Source organism: Babylonia areolata, chromosome 5, assembly GCF_041734735.1.
Source record: "Babylonia areolata isolate BAREFJ2019XMU chromosome 5, ASM4173473v1, whole genome shotgun sequence".
In the NCBI taxonomy this organism is placed as follows: Eukaryota; Metazoa; Mollusca; class Gastropoda; order Neogastropoda; family Buccinidae; genus Babylonia; species Babylonia areolata.
In genome coordinates this window covers 1920655-1938154 of record NC_134880.1, presented here as the reverse complement: position 1 = coordinate 1938154, position 17500 = coordinate 1920655, and the positions used below count along the sequence as shown (strand labels likewise).

The 17500-nt window shown below is 40.4% G+C and overlaps 1 protein-coding gene across 4 annotated transcripts in view; it reads right to left on the bottom strand.

Moving 5' to 3' along the window:
- LOC143281856 (DENN domain-containing protein 4C-like) overlaps window positions 1-15349 on the bottom strand; it is a 103785-nt gene extending 88436 nt beyond the window's left edge. For all 4 annotated transcript variants that reach the window (XM_076587102.1, XM_076587107.1, XM_076587106.1 and 1 more), the window contains exons 1-2: window positions 15200-15349; window positions 9749-9825 (exon numbers count right to left, since the gene is read on the bottom strand). The gene's annotated coding sequence lies outside the window, so the exon portion shown is untranslated. The remainder of the gene's footprint in view (window positions 1-9748; window positions 9826-15199) is intronic.
- Between the last annotated feature and the right edge of the window lie 2151 nt (window positions 15350-17500).

Genomic DNA, 17500 nt, shown 5'->3' with positions numbered 1-17500 from the left:
CATTAATCACAGTTTATCATCAAAGAATATGAATACCCTCAAGGTGTGAACTATTTCATCCTGCTCATTCTTCTCCCTTAACTGTGTGAAGCGTCACTGGGGCACAGCACCGAAGGGTGGTTCACCAGATTCCTTCAGTCCTGGGTCGGTTGTGTGCCAAACTGCAAAACCTGGGTGTCTGCAAATGGCTTTCCCAACCATACAATTCTAATCATACAACAAACATAAACATTAAAAAAAAGAAGAAAAAAAACCTTAACCTCTCTGACCACCAGTCAGGTGGTGTTATTGTGCAGTCACTGGCTTGCAAGGCTGCTACTGGATTTATTATGCAAGCAGACGCCGTCAATAATGTGATCGATAAGTACTACATCACCACCGGGAAGGAGCTAAATAAAGCTCGGTGGCCACAGGGGAAATGAGAGAGTGGTTGGAGGATCAGCAACCTTTTTTCCTCCCATCAATAATCATTAATGGCGAGGCAGCGGGCTATGTCACCACTGAATGTTTGGCGGCGTTGATGCAACACTGGCAGATAGAAGAGCAGAAGGGGAGGGGGGAAAATCTAAAAGGCAAAAGAACATCACACACACACACACACACACACACACACATGCACTGTGCACACACACCACTGTCTCATGGAAAAGTTGCTCCAATACCCCCAAAAAGAGGAAAATCAATGCAATAGCCGAATAGGTACACTGGGAAGCACTTAAGTAAACACTGCATGGGACAGTGTGTGTGTGTGTGTGTGTGTGTGTCACTGTGTCTGTCTGTCTGAATACATGTGTATACATGTGTCTGTGTCAGTGTGTATACTGTATGTGGTTTGTGTTTATAAGAGAGTGAGAAAAAGGAAAGACACCCACATAAAGAGAGTGGAAGAAACACAGGATGGAGATGAGAGGGCATGTTGTTGGTTTTAGGGGAGAGAGGGGGGAGGGGGCAGGTGACACTGATGCCAGTCTGAGGGGCTGTGCATGAACCCAGTCATGAGGAAAGTAATGTGATCCCTTCAGGCACAAATCAAATACCAAAGTGAACATCATCAACTGCACGCGCGGGTGCGTGAGAGAGAGAGAGAGAGAGAGAGAGAGTGTGTGTGTGTGTGTGTGTGTGTGTATGTGTACACATGCACGTGCGCTTGCACATGTGTAGGCATGCTTGCATGGTTCTTAGTGTTTTTTGTTTTTTTTCTTTAAATAATCCACAATCCCACCATCAATCCATTTTGCTTCACCGAATTATACACAACATCCATATCACCACAGCAAAATTTAATCATTACGACTATATTACAGTGGTTAGTTATAATGGTGATAAAAATATATACATCTCAGAAAAGTTTGAAGATACAATTCCCGAGTAAACCTATCATGACAAATTTAGCTGGAAAAGTGGTCAATAATCTTCAGTACTGATACATTTTGTTGAATTACCCAGTAAGAGGTAAACTAGACTCACTAAGCATCAACACAACTAAAAAATATCAAAACTGTGTTGTATTAGTGTACAGAAATAAAATATGCGCGCACACACGCACACACACACACACACACACACACACAACAACAACACAGGTACACAAGCACATGAGCACACGTGCATTGCTGTTCCCCACACTCAGGCAAAATGTACAGTAATCATCCATCATAATGATCATTATCAAATATGATGTGCAATAGTAACGGAAATACATGATAAATCACTTGCCACACTTGTGACGATCAGCTTCACTTGGAAAAAAAAAAAAAAAAAAAAAAAACCAGCCTTCAGTTACACACCCCAATGCACACACAAGCCAACACTCCCTTCCCTCCACCACCCTCCCATTCCATCCCCAACCCCGAGATATTCCTAATGCTGACAATGAGGGAGCCATTCCCCATCAGAACATTCACCACTCACTCAACAGGAGAACACAAAGGTTTTTCTTACTTAAGTAACAGTACATGCACACTCCACAAGCATCTATCTTCATAGGTCACAAATTATAAATGGGTTTTCTCGTCAAGTCCATGATGGGTTTTTTTATCTATCAACAAGCTGAAGATCCTAAACAAGAGGCAGATCATAAAAGGTGCACAATGGGTCAATTCCTGTGGCGTTTGTCACAATTGGGAACCACTCTTACCAACAGACATGTATACAAACTTCTCAAAATTCTGTTACACAAAAACCACACTAAAGGGATGAAAAGTCCAGTGCTGTTAGTCCTCAACAGTAAACAGTCATTTCTGTTTTTGAATTCCTCTGATAAAGGTGCATAAAAGGCAAATTCCATTGTTGCTTCTCATTAATCTATTTGTCACCAGAGGTCAAATAAAAACAAAAGCCAAATGTAGATCAATGCCCTTTACTCTGTGCCCTGTACTGTGTATTTTGTGTTCAAGCTGAAGAGCGTCTTCTGCTTTCAAGGACTGAAACTCCCACATTCACTCTTATCTAAATCTCTGTGTGTGGGCTTTTACATGTATGACAATTTTTACCCCACCATGTAGGCAACCATACTCATACTCTGCTTCTGGAAGGAGCTGATGAACATAAGAGATTCCCTGAAATAACTCTTCAATAACACCAACCCAGAAAAAATTACTGATTATATATATATATATATATATAAGTATGGGAGGGATTTCATTTGCCAAAACAGCGACAACACAAACACTGAAACCTTGAGGCATAAAAAAAAGTCTTCCCACAGATGCCTACTGAAACATGTAGACATGTACACATGACACATGACACATGCCATATAACAGTGAACAGTTCTGTAAACGATGCAGACAAAAGAGAATCAAACAAGGACAAAATAGGAGTGGTGAAATGAACTGAATAACAAACAAAATTTGAAACTTCAGGATGCTTTTTTTTTTTTTTTTTTTTTTTTTTAATGCACACTGTGAAGTGTACATAAAGGGGTATGAGAGGGAGTGGCAGAAAAAGGCCTCAACACAAGACCAAACAAAGCCAGCGAAAAAGAAGAGGCGTGCTCATCACAACTGGGGTAGACAGGTACTCACCAACACACACAGAACAAGTAGGAAAAGCAAACAAAACACAAAAAGAGCATTCAGACAATACACACACACACACACACACACACAGAGTGACACACAGAGTGACAGACACACACACACGCACACACACACACAGAGTCACACACAGAGTCACACACACACACACACACAGAGTCACACACAGAGTCACACACACACACACACACATAAACACACTGGAAAGACAATTCTAATAAATGACCAACAAAAAACAAACAAAAAAGGAACAAACAATGTGTAAATAAGGGCAGAGAGAAAAAAGATGTGTGCACGTTAACAACAATGAAGAACTCTGAGAGCCTGGAGATAATGCACTGCACCCACTGACAAAGAAGAGTGATAAAATAAAGACAAAGGAAGACTGACTAAAAACACACACACACACACACACACACACACACACAGGAAATCAGCAGCCACAATCTCCAGTCATCAAATGAGTGCTGAAAAACCAGCACTTGACATTCAGCAACTGGGTCAGACAGTCTCTCAGGTGTAGCTGGGTCATGTAATCTGTCCTGGCCTCAGCTTCATCATCACCACCTTCAATCAGACAAACTGACAAAGGCAGTCACTAAAAGTTCTCTCCCTCGCCCTTGGCAAGTAGTACAACACCTCAACACTTAGCTGTATATAAATATACATGCACCGGCTGACACAGATACCCCATTTCAGTGTGCCTTTCCTGTTCACTCTGCTTGTAAATCATGAGTAGACAATATCCAATGTATGTGACTCATGGGCTCTGACAATGGCACCAAAGGGCATCAAATCAATTGTTGATCACAATGCCAGCACCATAAAGCTGGTTAGTCACCCAGTTACCACCAAGCATACACATGATACAGCAATACAATCCCTATCCTGTTTGACCATACAGGATGTGGTGAGAAGACCTACCACAGTGACTCACACACTTGCAGGCTGACACACACTTCCACACTCAAATTCATGAAAGAAAGCAAAGGTCTCCAGACCAGGCAAGATGTATCCTGAGAAGGCTCACACTCAAGTCTCAAGTCACACTCAGTCACAGTCACAGTCACAGTGCACAAAGAACAAAGTCCAAGATCATTTGCATCACACAGTAATTTATACAGATATGGAGAAAAAAAAAGCTGCTTTCCAGTTTGTGTGTGATCTGTATGTAAACCTATCCTTCTGTCAATCTCTGGGCATAAAGTTTAAATGTGTGCAATCTAATTTTGAAACAGACAAACAATTCACAAGCAAGTATAAACATACTTTTTTTTTTAATTACACATTTTTAATTTACTTTTTGCTCATCAAAAGAGACAAGCACACATCAAGCCAATGCTGCTTAATAAACACTTTCCGTCAGCCAATGCAAGATAAATGATTGGCACAGAGTCCAGAACAATACTTCCTTTTTTTTCTTCTTTCTCTTTTAACAAAAACCAACACAGTAGTTTCACTCAATATCAGCATGTTACAATTAAAAACTCGCCTGTTGTGGCCTTGTCCTGACTGAACAGGTAATATGGGGAGGATCAACTTGTCAGTGAAGTTTGTCACACAAGACGTTCAAGGTAACGAAGACCGCATCAGACACTGACCCCGCTGATGAAAAAGTAATGGGACATTTGTCCTCTTCAGCAATAAAATAACTGGACATTCTCAACCCTTCGACAGTTTGTCTGATGTCGAATACTGATGTACACTGCTGCTATGATATACATTTTTACATTAATGACAAAAAAGATGACACAGTATCGTGAACTGCATACTTCAAAGGATCACTTCCCTACATATATTCAGTAATGTTCACAATTTACATAAGCCAGCCAAAAATCATCAAACGTACAATTCATCTTCAGTATGATTATTCTTCTTCTTAGCTCTACATCCTTCTTCCTTCTTATCAATGCCACAACTGTGTGGGTAAATGAAATGAAAAACAATTTACTTTTGTGGGATTTCCCAAATGCACATTAACAATGTTCCATTAAACCACTCCGTTTTGAGCTACTGAAACTGAAACTGAAACTCTGTTTTGATACGCCACATTATAAATGCACACACACTGACAGACACACACAGACAGACACATGTATACAAAGTAGTCAAAAAGTCCCCATATGGCATTCAGACAGGTAAAAGGAACTGATTTCTCAATTTCCCAGTCACCAATCCATGATGCTAACAACTGCACCACAGTGGCTAATGACTCAAGGTTATGTTATCTTTCATCTGTGTGGCTATCAATGTAGTCATTTCACACCGGGTTTTCTCTCTGGGCATTAGTCTTACGTGGGAATAAAACACCCAAACCATTTTAGTTCCTGTTGTAATTAACCATACTAGATGAAATTAATCTGAACTACTGAAGAGGGGTTTTCCACTTGTGTATGAACTATTGATCTTAAGCAGGGTTTCCAAATTATATACGAGCCAGTAAATTGAAGCAGGATTTTCCCATCAGTGTAAGAAAAATCATAACTCCAAGCCACAACTGATAGTGCAGAAACCATTTTAACCAATGTAATCCTAGCTAGAACCAGCTTGTGAAAGACACCTCAACTAAGGAGTTCACAATCTAAGGTTTGTGCAGTTAACAATACAATTTCAAGCTGGGTTGTGGCTTGAAAATAAAGAATGTGGCTAAAGGCATTACACTTTCTAAACTCTGCCTGATGAAAAAGGCCATGCTCTCCTGATGTTTCCATAAACGCTCATCTGTTTCTAGGTACACCACTGATGAATACACACTGTGATGTAATACTGATTGATTGTATTCTATAAAAATAATAAAATGTTCAGTAGCACCCATTCAGTTGAAGAAGAGACAGAACTCTGCTCGATATTAGATTAACAACCTGTGCTTCCAAAATAAGTATGATAATATTCATTGAAACAATAAATTTATAATGACGGTGACAAAAAAACAACAACAGGAATAACACTAAAATTGTAATAATTATCATTATCATTATTATCATTATTATTATTGCTATCAATATCACTGTCAATATCAATCACAACAACAATAATGATTGATATTAACACAATAGCAATAAAATTATAACTTTACAGAACACAATTCTGCAATAACATTACAACTTTACAGGCCGCAATCAATGAACTGATTCTGCAAAGAGAATACTTTCAGTGCACCTATCAGGATGTCAGTTCCGTTCCATGTGAACACAGTGTATCAGAAAAGAGTGGACACAGGGACAGGTCCCTGCATGAATATTCATCTGATTCCACCCTCTGTTGTTCTTATTATTCCCAGTCCATTACACATGTTCGGTGCTCATAAATGCGTTCTCTCGAAGGCATGCATGAAGTGCATAGCTCTACATAGTACATAATACATAAGATATACTAAAATTATCAGTCATATGATGAATGTTATGACCAAATGAACATGCATGCACACACACACACACACACACACATACAACAACAACAACAATAACAAAAAGAAGTAATGATTTCACTGACCACTTCCCAACCCCACACCTCCCCTAGAGAGGACACCAGGATCTTTTATCCAACACAGACCAGTACTTTGCGAGACAGGAATTTGATTTTGTGCTGGCACCTGCACTAAAAGTCATAGTTATCGCATGCTAAATTAACTCTCTCTCTCTCTCTCTCTCTCTCTCTCTCTCTCTCTCAAGCACACTGTTTCTCACACACAAACACACATACACTTACACACTCACTGACACAAACACGCGCACACTCACACGGACACATGCATTTGATTAAAAAATATACATGAACAAAGTATCAGCCTCTCTCTGACACGTACAAACACACATGTATACACACATGTACATGTATGCACAAACAAGTACAAAGTCTCTCTCTCACCCTCACATACATGCGCATTCACACTCAAACACACTCACAATGTTGAATGGAACCCATGTGCAAAGCCTCTCTCCACCACCCCCCCTCCCCCATTCAATCCACTCCTTCCATCCCACACACGCACTAACGATCACACACACACACACACACACACACATGCAAAAAGTATCACAACACAGACACCTTACTGTAAAACCTTGAACAAGCCTGCCATTAAATGATAATGGAAGGTCATGTCTGCTGTGCTGTTACTCACAGACTGCAAGCTGTCTACACAACCAGGCGAAATGGCTGGCATTTAACCAAACCAGCGCACTGTGTACAAAGTGGACACTTAGGTGCCACACATTAAAATAATAGTTATACAAATAAAACACACAAAAAATTCCACACCTCAAACTTGTCATACTATACAAACAGAACAAACAAAAAAGACAGCTTCAATAAATCTGTCTTCAGCCTCTGAACAGCATTCATTCACACTTTGCGTCTTTCTGGATTTGGTATTTCGTCTCTTGAGGCAATCTGAATCAGGTTCAATTTCGAGTTTCTGAAAATGTCCATTCCAGTCAATGAAATGGCCAAATGAGACTGGCTTATTCAACGGATAATGTAACCTTGAATGAGAAAGAAGGGAACCACAAGAAAAGCTCAGTGAGTATGTGCAAGACTAAGAGATGGAAATCTGTGAAGACTGAAGAGGCAAAAGTTAATATCATCATCAAGAAACAAGATACAAACTGTGCATGGTATATTTTTCAAGTCTCTGCGTTGCCTTTATCAGTAAAACTCCACAAAACAGCTTGGAAATCAGTAGCGTAAACCTCCAAGGCTGTTCTGTCAAGACTTTCTCGAACTTGCTCATCATGTATTAATCGTGTGCATAACCTCCATGCATGAACAGATTTTTTGTCTCCCCTTCGTAGTCTCCCCATCATAGCTGAACCATTGATTCCAGCTGATGTTTCCACATATCCATGCTTTTCTTGCCACAAGTACTGACATTATCAAATCCACAATCACAACAATGACACAGGTCGCTGCCATCATGCGTATCAAATTCCCATTCCCATTCTCTTTTTTTTCTCCGGTCTTGACATTTTACTCTGTCAAAAGTAGATTCACAAACATACACATGTATAATACGCATACAGCACACACTACACATGCCACTAGATTCTACAGCTGTACCTGACCATCCCTCAATGTCCATTACTAGCACTGTTTGTCATCCAGTTCTTTATTGTGCCCTCACTGAATTCACAGTTATTCTGACTTTGCATGTCAACAGGTTGTCTCAAGAGACAGACAATAACCCGTTATCACTTTGTCTACATAGTATTAACAAGATGATGACTGTGCATGTCATGCCTCTGTGTGTGCTGGGGGCGGGGGGTCAGGGGGGTCAGGGGGCAAGAATGCACATGTTGACCAACAAAGTAGGCATCCATGCATGTGTCCAATGTATGTAATGAATTGTAAAAGATGTGCAAGCAGGAGTCAGTTGCATGCTTGTAGACGAAGTTCACAAATGTGCTACCAGAGCGTTAGTGCAGAGTAAATTCAAAATATTAATCCTCAACACTTGTGATTGCATCCCAAATGAAACACTGACATGGAAACACCCACGATCACCGAAACAGCAGTAACAGCTACTGCAGCAAATTAGTTTAATTACGGCACCAGTGACAGCTGTCAGAAGACTTACACGCACCAATGCATCGTACTTCGTGAAAGTCAAGTTCTTCAACCGCCCCCCCCCCCCACCCCCTCTCCCCCGACCACTAATGTGGGGAAAGCCAAAAAAAATGATTACCAAATCAATGATATGACGAACGGACTCCCTTTCTGCCCCGAGGCCTACACAAGGCCCAGATGTGGCACACACCACACACACACACACACACACACACGCACGCACACATCTCTATGACACTAATGTGAGGGAGCTGACACGTGTGCGCGTGACAACACGGCCTGAAGTGACCCTGAACAGCACTGGGCGGGTTACGCTGCTGCTTCTGTCAGCATGCACGGGGCACACATTCACGCGGCAGCAAGCGAACTCCATCACGCGTCGCGCTCGTGCTAAAAACACGCTATGCGACATACCCAATCTGCTGTCCTTCTGGAGTATCTCCCTATACTACCCCCCTCCCCTCCCCATCCGTCCCCATCTCTGCGGTGTGTTTTCACAGGCTGGAGGCGATGCCAGACTTGCTTGCCAGCCTCACGTAACAAGACATGCAGCTGCAGGGAGGAATGGAAACAGTGAAGGAGTAGATGTAGTGGTGGGGTCGCTGTTGAGAGAGACAGACAGGGGCTCACAGACAGACAGACAGCCTCAAAGGGTCGAAGGGGTGCAGGATGAGAGGGGCAGGGCAGGGCAGGGGAGGGGGAGGGGTTTTGGGGGAGGTGGTCAAAGACTGTGAGGGAGTTCTGGGTTCTGGCAGAACACCTCCCCCCACCCACCCCACCCCCAAACACATGGCTGCCATTAACTGCAAATGCAGATGTGTGCTTACAAGACAACAGGTAGCTTGTGCATGCACAAGGAATCTGTCTCAAGAAGTTGAATGCAATAATAATAATAATAATAATATAAAAATTATTTTTTTTAAATATGATAATAAGTTGAATGCAATGCTATCTGTATGACTAAAACATGTGGATTTAAAGCTGCCATCAGATCCTGTGCATGTGGAAAATGGCATATTTTGCAATCTAAAACTGGACATGCACATAAAACAGACACAACTGACAACTATGACCACCAGCTGGAATGTTTCAGACAACAATTCACACACACACACACACACACACACACTTAGTCACTCACATACCTCAGGAGTGATCACTCAGTTCTCAGATGATTTTCTTTCCATCAGTCATCAACGTCACGTTTCTTAACATCAATGACCTGCAAGAGTGCAACATTATTATTATTGTTGTTGTAATCACAAGCTTAACCATACTGTCTCAAACAAAACCTGACAGAAAAGAAACATGCGTATCATATACCACACCACAAGCTGAACTCACACAGCCCAGCCCACAATTACATTCTCATGAAGCCACTATGAAAAGGGAATCTCCAGAGATTAACTTTACCCTTTGACCCCAGTGACACATGCAGACAGAGCAAGTATTTTAGCAATGTTGTTCTAAGCACTACCAACCACGCGGGTTTACGTTCCACTGCTCTGGGCAAGCCTTCAGCTTCAACACTCTCACAGGCACAAGTGAAACAAAATATTAAAGCTGGCTTTTTATTTTCTCCACCTATGTACCCTGACCCATATCTGGGAACAGGATTCACAGAACAATGGAAATCAAACATCCTTTGAAATCAGGTCTCCAAAACACAGAAAAAAGAAATCAAAAACATTATACAGTTTATACATGTAGACAAATGAAGATCATCTATGAAGGGAAGTCTTGAGTCCCAGAGAGAGAGAGGGAGAGAGGTAGGGAGGGAGAGAGAGAGAGAGAATCAGTGAGTGGATTGGTGAACAGATGCATGACTGAACTGACTGCTAAGCAGATGATGTGCAATTCAAACCTGGACATATTTTTTTCTTTGGTACCGGCACATTGATATTTTACTCAGAAACTACAGTACTCCTCTGATGACTAAGGGTCAGAACACAACACTACACCCTCAGCTGCAGAAGATAACACTGCCCGCATACCTGGGAACATACCTGGCCCACTCATGCAAGGGAAAAAAAATCCCCCCAGTGGGGGAAGGGAAAACACTACAGCAGTACATGTCTCGGTCACAGAGCCACACCACAACACCCTCAAAGGGGAGGGGCATCACACAGGGTCAGCTGCTTCACCACTGTGCACACACTCACCGCCCACCATACACACTATACATACTATACATTTCTCTCCTTTGCTGTCTGTTGTCACCAGTGAATGAATGAATCATCTTGTGAAGGCCACAACACTTGTTCAGCCTGTTTCACCGGGATAATTCTCTGGACTAGTCAATGAATGAGACTGAGAATGAGATCATGAGAAAAAGCGAGTGCATTGGTGTTTGTAAAAAACATGTATGTGTGTCTGTGTAATATGTGTGTGTGTGTGTGTGTGTGTGTGTGTGTGTGTGTGTGTGTGTACATGCGTGTGTGTGTACACACGTGTGTGTGTGTGTGTGTGTGTGTGTGTGTGTACATGTGTTTGTGCATACTTAAATGGGCATGCACTGCCAAAAGAAGAAAGGGAATCCATTATTGGTTATGAAAACATCTTTCCTTATATTAGTAACAAAGAAAAAAAACATAACAAATTTAAACATAATGGGAAGAAGAAAATGCACTGTATCCTCCAAAGTTCTAGTTTAATTCATTTTATAATATAGTCTACTCTTTTTCTAATAGTATACTCTAGGCTGTAGCTTGACAAACAGTTCAACAATGATGAGCACAGTATCCATGACTGATAATCTCCAAAAATGGGACATCCGTCAGTGACAGCACAATTAATCATACAGAAAACATAACTGCTTTAGTTTAATTCATAATCAGTCATCACATTCCAGATTGCTTCTTTTTCTTCTTCTTCTTCTTTTTCTTTTCTTTTATTTTTTTTATTTTACATAGAAGTTTAGAACCAAGCTCTATTCAGTTTACTTTTTAATGATACTAAACAAAAATCTGATTTTCAAAATACATTGTCGAAATTCACATGGTTCCCATCTTTGTCAGAGAAAGAGTGTTACTAACCATAGTTCTTTCTGGTTTGACCTATGCAGTTCATTCAAGCTGAGCTGAGCTGAGCTAAGACCCTGTGTATTCCACTCAGATACAAGCATACCATCAAATATACTGTTCAAAAAGTAAAACTAACTGCATTCATCATAATCATGAGAATCATATATCATATACAATGCACATTATCAATGTAATGATGTATTCATGTATGTTTTAGTCCTGTCATTTTAGGTTGCATGAGTACATCTCCCAGCACTAAAATTTGTAAAAAGTAAAAAATCTCGTTAGAACAAATAGGAAACACACACACACAAACACACACACACACACATACAATTTGAACTAATGCTTGTTTCTACTGCAAGCAATTCTCAAGACTTCTCAAGTTTCCTGAACAACAGAAGTCAATGTTTCCTGACAGTGTAATATACAGGAAGAAGGCAAGAGTCTTAATCATCACGTGATGAAATTTTGCAAATGTTGCTGGGCAGATGCTTATTTGAGTGGGTGAGTTGGTGTCAGGATGTGTGAATGTATGCTGTCTATTTGTGTTTTTGTGAGTTTGTTACTCTGACAGAGGTTTGCTGAATTCTTGTTGAAAACCCAAGTTTGTAAAAAAAAAACAATTAAAAAAAAAACAAAAACCCACTGTATGCTGCAATGCAAATGTGTGTCTTACAGTATGTACTTATGTAACACATCATTTGCGCACGAGCGCGCATGTGTGTGTGTGTGTGTTTGTGTGTGTGTGTGTTTACAAATGTATTCCTGATCTAAAAGTTATATTCTGTGACATGATTATGGGTGCTGAAGATACAAATGTGGCCATATATCTTCAGAATCATGTGACATACTAGACATCCTCAGAATCCTGTGACATGCTTTTAATCAATGTCACACTACAGGTGACAAAGAAAGAGGAGTTTTCCAGTAAAGACCAATCCTGATGATCTTCACACCATTATTTATGTCATTCAAGATATATACATGTGTGTGTGTATATATATATATATATATATATATATATAATATATATATATATATATATATTATCATATATTTATGGGAGCAGACATTATGCGTGCATGTGGGACTGAGCTGGTGAGCACGGGCAAGCATTTGTGTGTGTGTGTGATTTTTAAATATTTTCTTATTTTACTTGGATTTCATGTATCTTAATGTTAATGTTCTAATTTTATTGGCGTGACATATGTTATGTGCATGCATACGTTGTTTGTGTGTGTGTGAGTGTGTGTGTGAATGAGTGTGTGTGTGTGTGTGTGTGTGTGTGTGTGTGTGTGCATTTTACTTATATATACGTTTTATTCCTTTGATGTTTTTATTCATGTATTGTTGTACAATACCTTATGGTCTTAACGTGTGTGTGCGTGTGTGTGTGTGTATGGGTGTGGGTGTGTGTGTGTGTATGTGTGTGTGTGCATGTGTGTGTGTGTGTGTGTGTGTGCGTGTGTGCGTGCGCGCATGTCATTTTTAGTAATCTACACCCTTTTTTGTTGGATGTTTTCATTTGTTAATATTGTTGTGCAATACCCTATTGTCTTAACATGAGTATGTGGGTGTGGGGGTTAGTATATCGTCAGCTATTGGGAATTCTTATTTGACTAGTTTTAATCTCTTCTTATGTTGCGCATGATTTTATGCCAGTGTTTACAATCAGCCTGTGATTGCACAACTTAATTTCCATGTGGATTAATAAAGTGTTTTTGATTTGATTTGATTTGATTTGATCTCAGTTCTTGGCATTCCTCTTTTGTCTCCATCTATCAGTGTGTAAGTGTATATGTGCATGCACACTTTGTGTGTGTGTGCGTGTGCGTGTGTGTGTGTGTGTCTGTCTGTCTGCATGGTGTGTGTGTACTGTGTGTTGTTATTTGCTTGTTTTTTGTTTCTTTTTGGATTAAAAACAAAAAATCTTTGCATATATATGTCCACATCATGTTACATGCATGTCAGTATCAAATTATTAGGTGTGGCACAATATGCTTGTATCTAGATGTGTTATGTAATGGTGAAATATTACTTAATGTTGATGTTTTTTCATGTTCTAATTCCTGTTGGTTATGACTTTTGCTTTTTGATTGCCAATATGCCCACAGCAAGAAAACAAATCAATGATATATGTTATTACTGTACACTTACACCAGTTACCGGTTACGCTGCTGGTCAGGCATCTGTTTGGCAGAAGTGGTGTAGCGTATATGGATTTGTCCGAACGCAGTGACGCCTCCTTGAGCTACTGAAACTGAAACTTACACCAGTTACCATGGAATTACAAGGATTTAATCGAAAATGTTATTCAGAATTCAATACTGATCTTAAAACTCTAACAGGGAGTCCATAAGCAAAATATAGCACCCATTCTGAGGAAAAACCATGACACCTAACAAAAAACATTACATCATTTAATTTTCCAAAACCTTAAATTATGTAACTTTACATTCCAATATATTCAAAAGTAATAAATGTCTATAACTGTACTTAAGATTTGATGCAAAATTTAAGGAATTATATATTTGCTCTTTCATATAACAAATAGAATAGTGATAGAATAGTCAGGTATTGACTGTGATCACTCTACGGAAGGAAGGACGGACTAAATACTTGATCTGCCACATCTGTTAAGCTGAACCCTAATTATGTACTTTTTCTCGTAATTTTTTTTTTAATTTATATATTTATTTATGCTGTTACAGTTATTTAGTATTAAATCAACAGACAAGTGATGTGTCACATCAAATTGTCACAATTTCACATTGTAATATCTGCCCACTATGACTATGAGATACAGAAGCTGAAAAAAAATCTCATCAATTCCCTTTCAAATATGGCCTCGTGACACATCATCATGTTCACACTCTGTCAGACAACAAAGCCTGAAATCATTACCAACACAGGACGTGGGTGGTAAACTTCTTTTTAAATGTTTATAATATTCTGCTGATCAGTTCTGTCAAACACCTGAAAATGTATCAATGGTATTTGACACATACTTCCAGATATTTCCAAATAGAAATTACTTCAAGTTATAATCTTGGTGTTTTAACTTTGCTTTTTCTTACACTACAACAACTCTACATCCATCACAGAATGAGAACAAGTTCATCAGCAAGATATATTCCTCAACCACATCAAACTACTCATCAGACACTCTGGTACATTTTTTATTTAAGTCTTTGTGTGGAATTTCTGCTAGTACCTAATCCAAAAAAGCATTGGGACAAATTATATCATGTGTAGATCCCAGTCAGAGCTGACAATTATTATGAACTTGTAAACCTAAACAACAATGACGTAAATGAGTATTGTACTCAAACCGAAAGCACATATTCCATATGCAATGTTAAACACCACAATAAATCGTAACAAGATGTCATATTCAACAATCACAAATGCTCACATTGATCACAAACAAAACATGGTGCCAACAAAAACATGTAAGTTGAATTCATTTCAATGAATTCATGATTCCCGTGAGCAACTGGCTCAAAATGCCACTTCAGTTGAGCAGACGTGTACAAACTGTGCAAGCATTTCATAGTAAAAGATCTTTACCTTGTGTATGGTTGAAGCTTTCTGTTGAAAAATGGACCTACAATACATATACAGTGTGATCACTGAAGCATGCGAAAACAACACACACGTCAAGTCCAAAGTGCATGACTATGCAAGCAGGAATCTTTCCTTCCTGTCTGCCATTTTGGAACATAAACAGTGACCCACACATTGGTGTATTCATGCGCTGTGTCAACAAAACTTGCAACAAAAAACATCGTCCGGCTGCTGGCTTGGATCTCTCTCTCTGTCTCTCTCTTGTGTGTGTGCTTGTATGTTTATATATATATATATATATATATATATATATATATATATATATATATATATATATATATATATATGTATGTATGTATGTATGTGTGTGTGTGTGTGTGTGTGTGTGTGTGTGTGTGTGTGTGTGCTATCTTCAGTTTAACGTCTAGGTCATTATAAGTGTTATTAGACGGTGTGTGTCTGTGTGTGCTTTTGTGGCATGTGCATTATAAATTTTCCCTTTGTAAATGTACAATCGAATCGTCAGTATTCAGGTTCTGATTCAGGTTAGGAGCGATGCCACTATCGTAGCCTAATTGCGGCTTTATACGACCCGTCGATTTTCGGTTGTTTTTGCTTTTGTTTTGTTTTTGTTGTTGTTGTTGTTGTTTTTGTTTGTTGCTGTTGTTGTTGTTTTTGGTCAGGTACTCGCGCAATTTTTTAAATACTGGGGTCATTATGGCTGTCTTCCAGTCATTGGGTATAGTCGCATTTTGTATGGATCGCGGCGACTTTTTGAATAGGCGCGGGTACAGAGGAGAACTGACAGTTCCTCGCTCAACTCGTTAAGCACTCATGAGTGTTACATATGGAGACTCTCATAGTATAGCCTTTTTTTTCTTTCTTTTTTTTTCTTTTTTCTTTTTTTACAATAAGATGGAATACCATCAAGATAAGATTTCAGGAACTGATGACAGACCAAACATCACGATCCACCTGATCACTCGGCATCGTATTATATTTGTTGCCGCGCTCTCAGTCAGCCATACTGTTCGGTATTGTCTTGTATGGCCGGGTTTCAGCTTGGGGAAGGTTTCGTTGTTCGGGGGAGTGGAGTCCTTATGCGGATGGGCTATCTGCCCAAGTTGGAAGTCCAGTTGGCGTTCCCTTCGTACTATACATGATGTTTTGCACATATTCTGACAGGTGTATAGTTATTTGACACAGTTGGCTACCTCTGAGATCTTGACTGCTAACAAGAGTATGGCTCGGCTGCATGCAGTGTGCTCGAAGTTCGAGAGCAATCGAATCTCGATGGAACCGGTAGACGGTGGCATGGATCGCTTCTGAGGCCACAGCGGAACTTGCTGAGGCCATGATGCTTGTGGGTATCTGTCACAGTGGAACTTGCTGAGGCCATGATGCTTGTGGGTATCTGAGGTCACAGTGGAACTTGCTGAGGCCATGATGCTTGTGGGTATCTGAGGCCACAGTGGAACTTGCTGAGGCCATGATGCTTGTGGGTATCTGAGGTCACAGTGGAACTTCAGGAGGCCATGATGCTTATGGGTATCTGAGGTCACAGTGAAACTTGCTGAGGCCATGATGCTTGTGGGTATCTGAGGTTACAGTGGAACTTGCTGAGGCCATGATGCTTGTGGGTGTCTGAGGTCACAGTGGAACTTCAGGAGGCCATGATGCTTGTGGGTATCTGAGGTTACAGTGGAACTTCAGGAGGCAATGATTCTTGTGGGTATCTGTCACAGTGGAACTTGCTGAGGCCATGATGCTTGTGGGTGTCTGAGGTCACAGTGGAACTTCAGGAGGCCATGATGCTTGTGGGTATCTGAGGTCACAGTGGAACTTGCTGAGGCCATGATGCTTGTGGGTGTCTGAGGTCACAGTGGAACTTCAGGAGGATATGATGCATGTGGGTATCTGAGGTCACAGTGGAACTTGCTGAGGCCATGATGCTTGTGGGTATCTGAGGTCACAGTGGAACTTGCTGAGGCCATGATGCTTGTGGGTATCTGAGGTCACAGTGGAACTCAGTTGCTGAAGCCATGATGCTTGTAGGTATCTGAGGTCACAGTGAAACTTGCTGAGGCCATGATGCTTGTGGGTATCTGAGGTCACAGTGGAACTTGCTGAGGCCATGATGCTTGTAGGTATCTGAGGTCACAGTGGAACTTGCTGAGGCCATGATGCTTGTGGGTATCTGAGGTCACAGTGGAACTTGCTGAGGCCATGATGCTTGTGGGTATCTGAGGCCACAGTGGAACTTGCTGAGGCCATGATGCTTTTGGGCATCTGAGGTCACAGTGG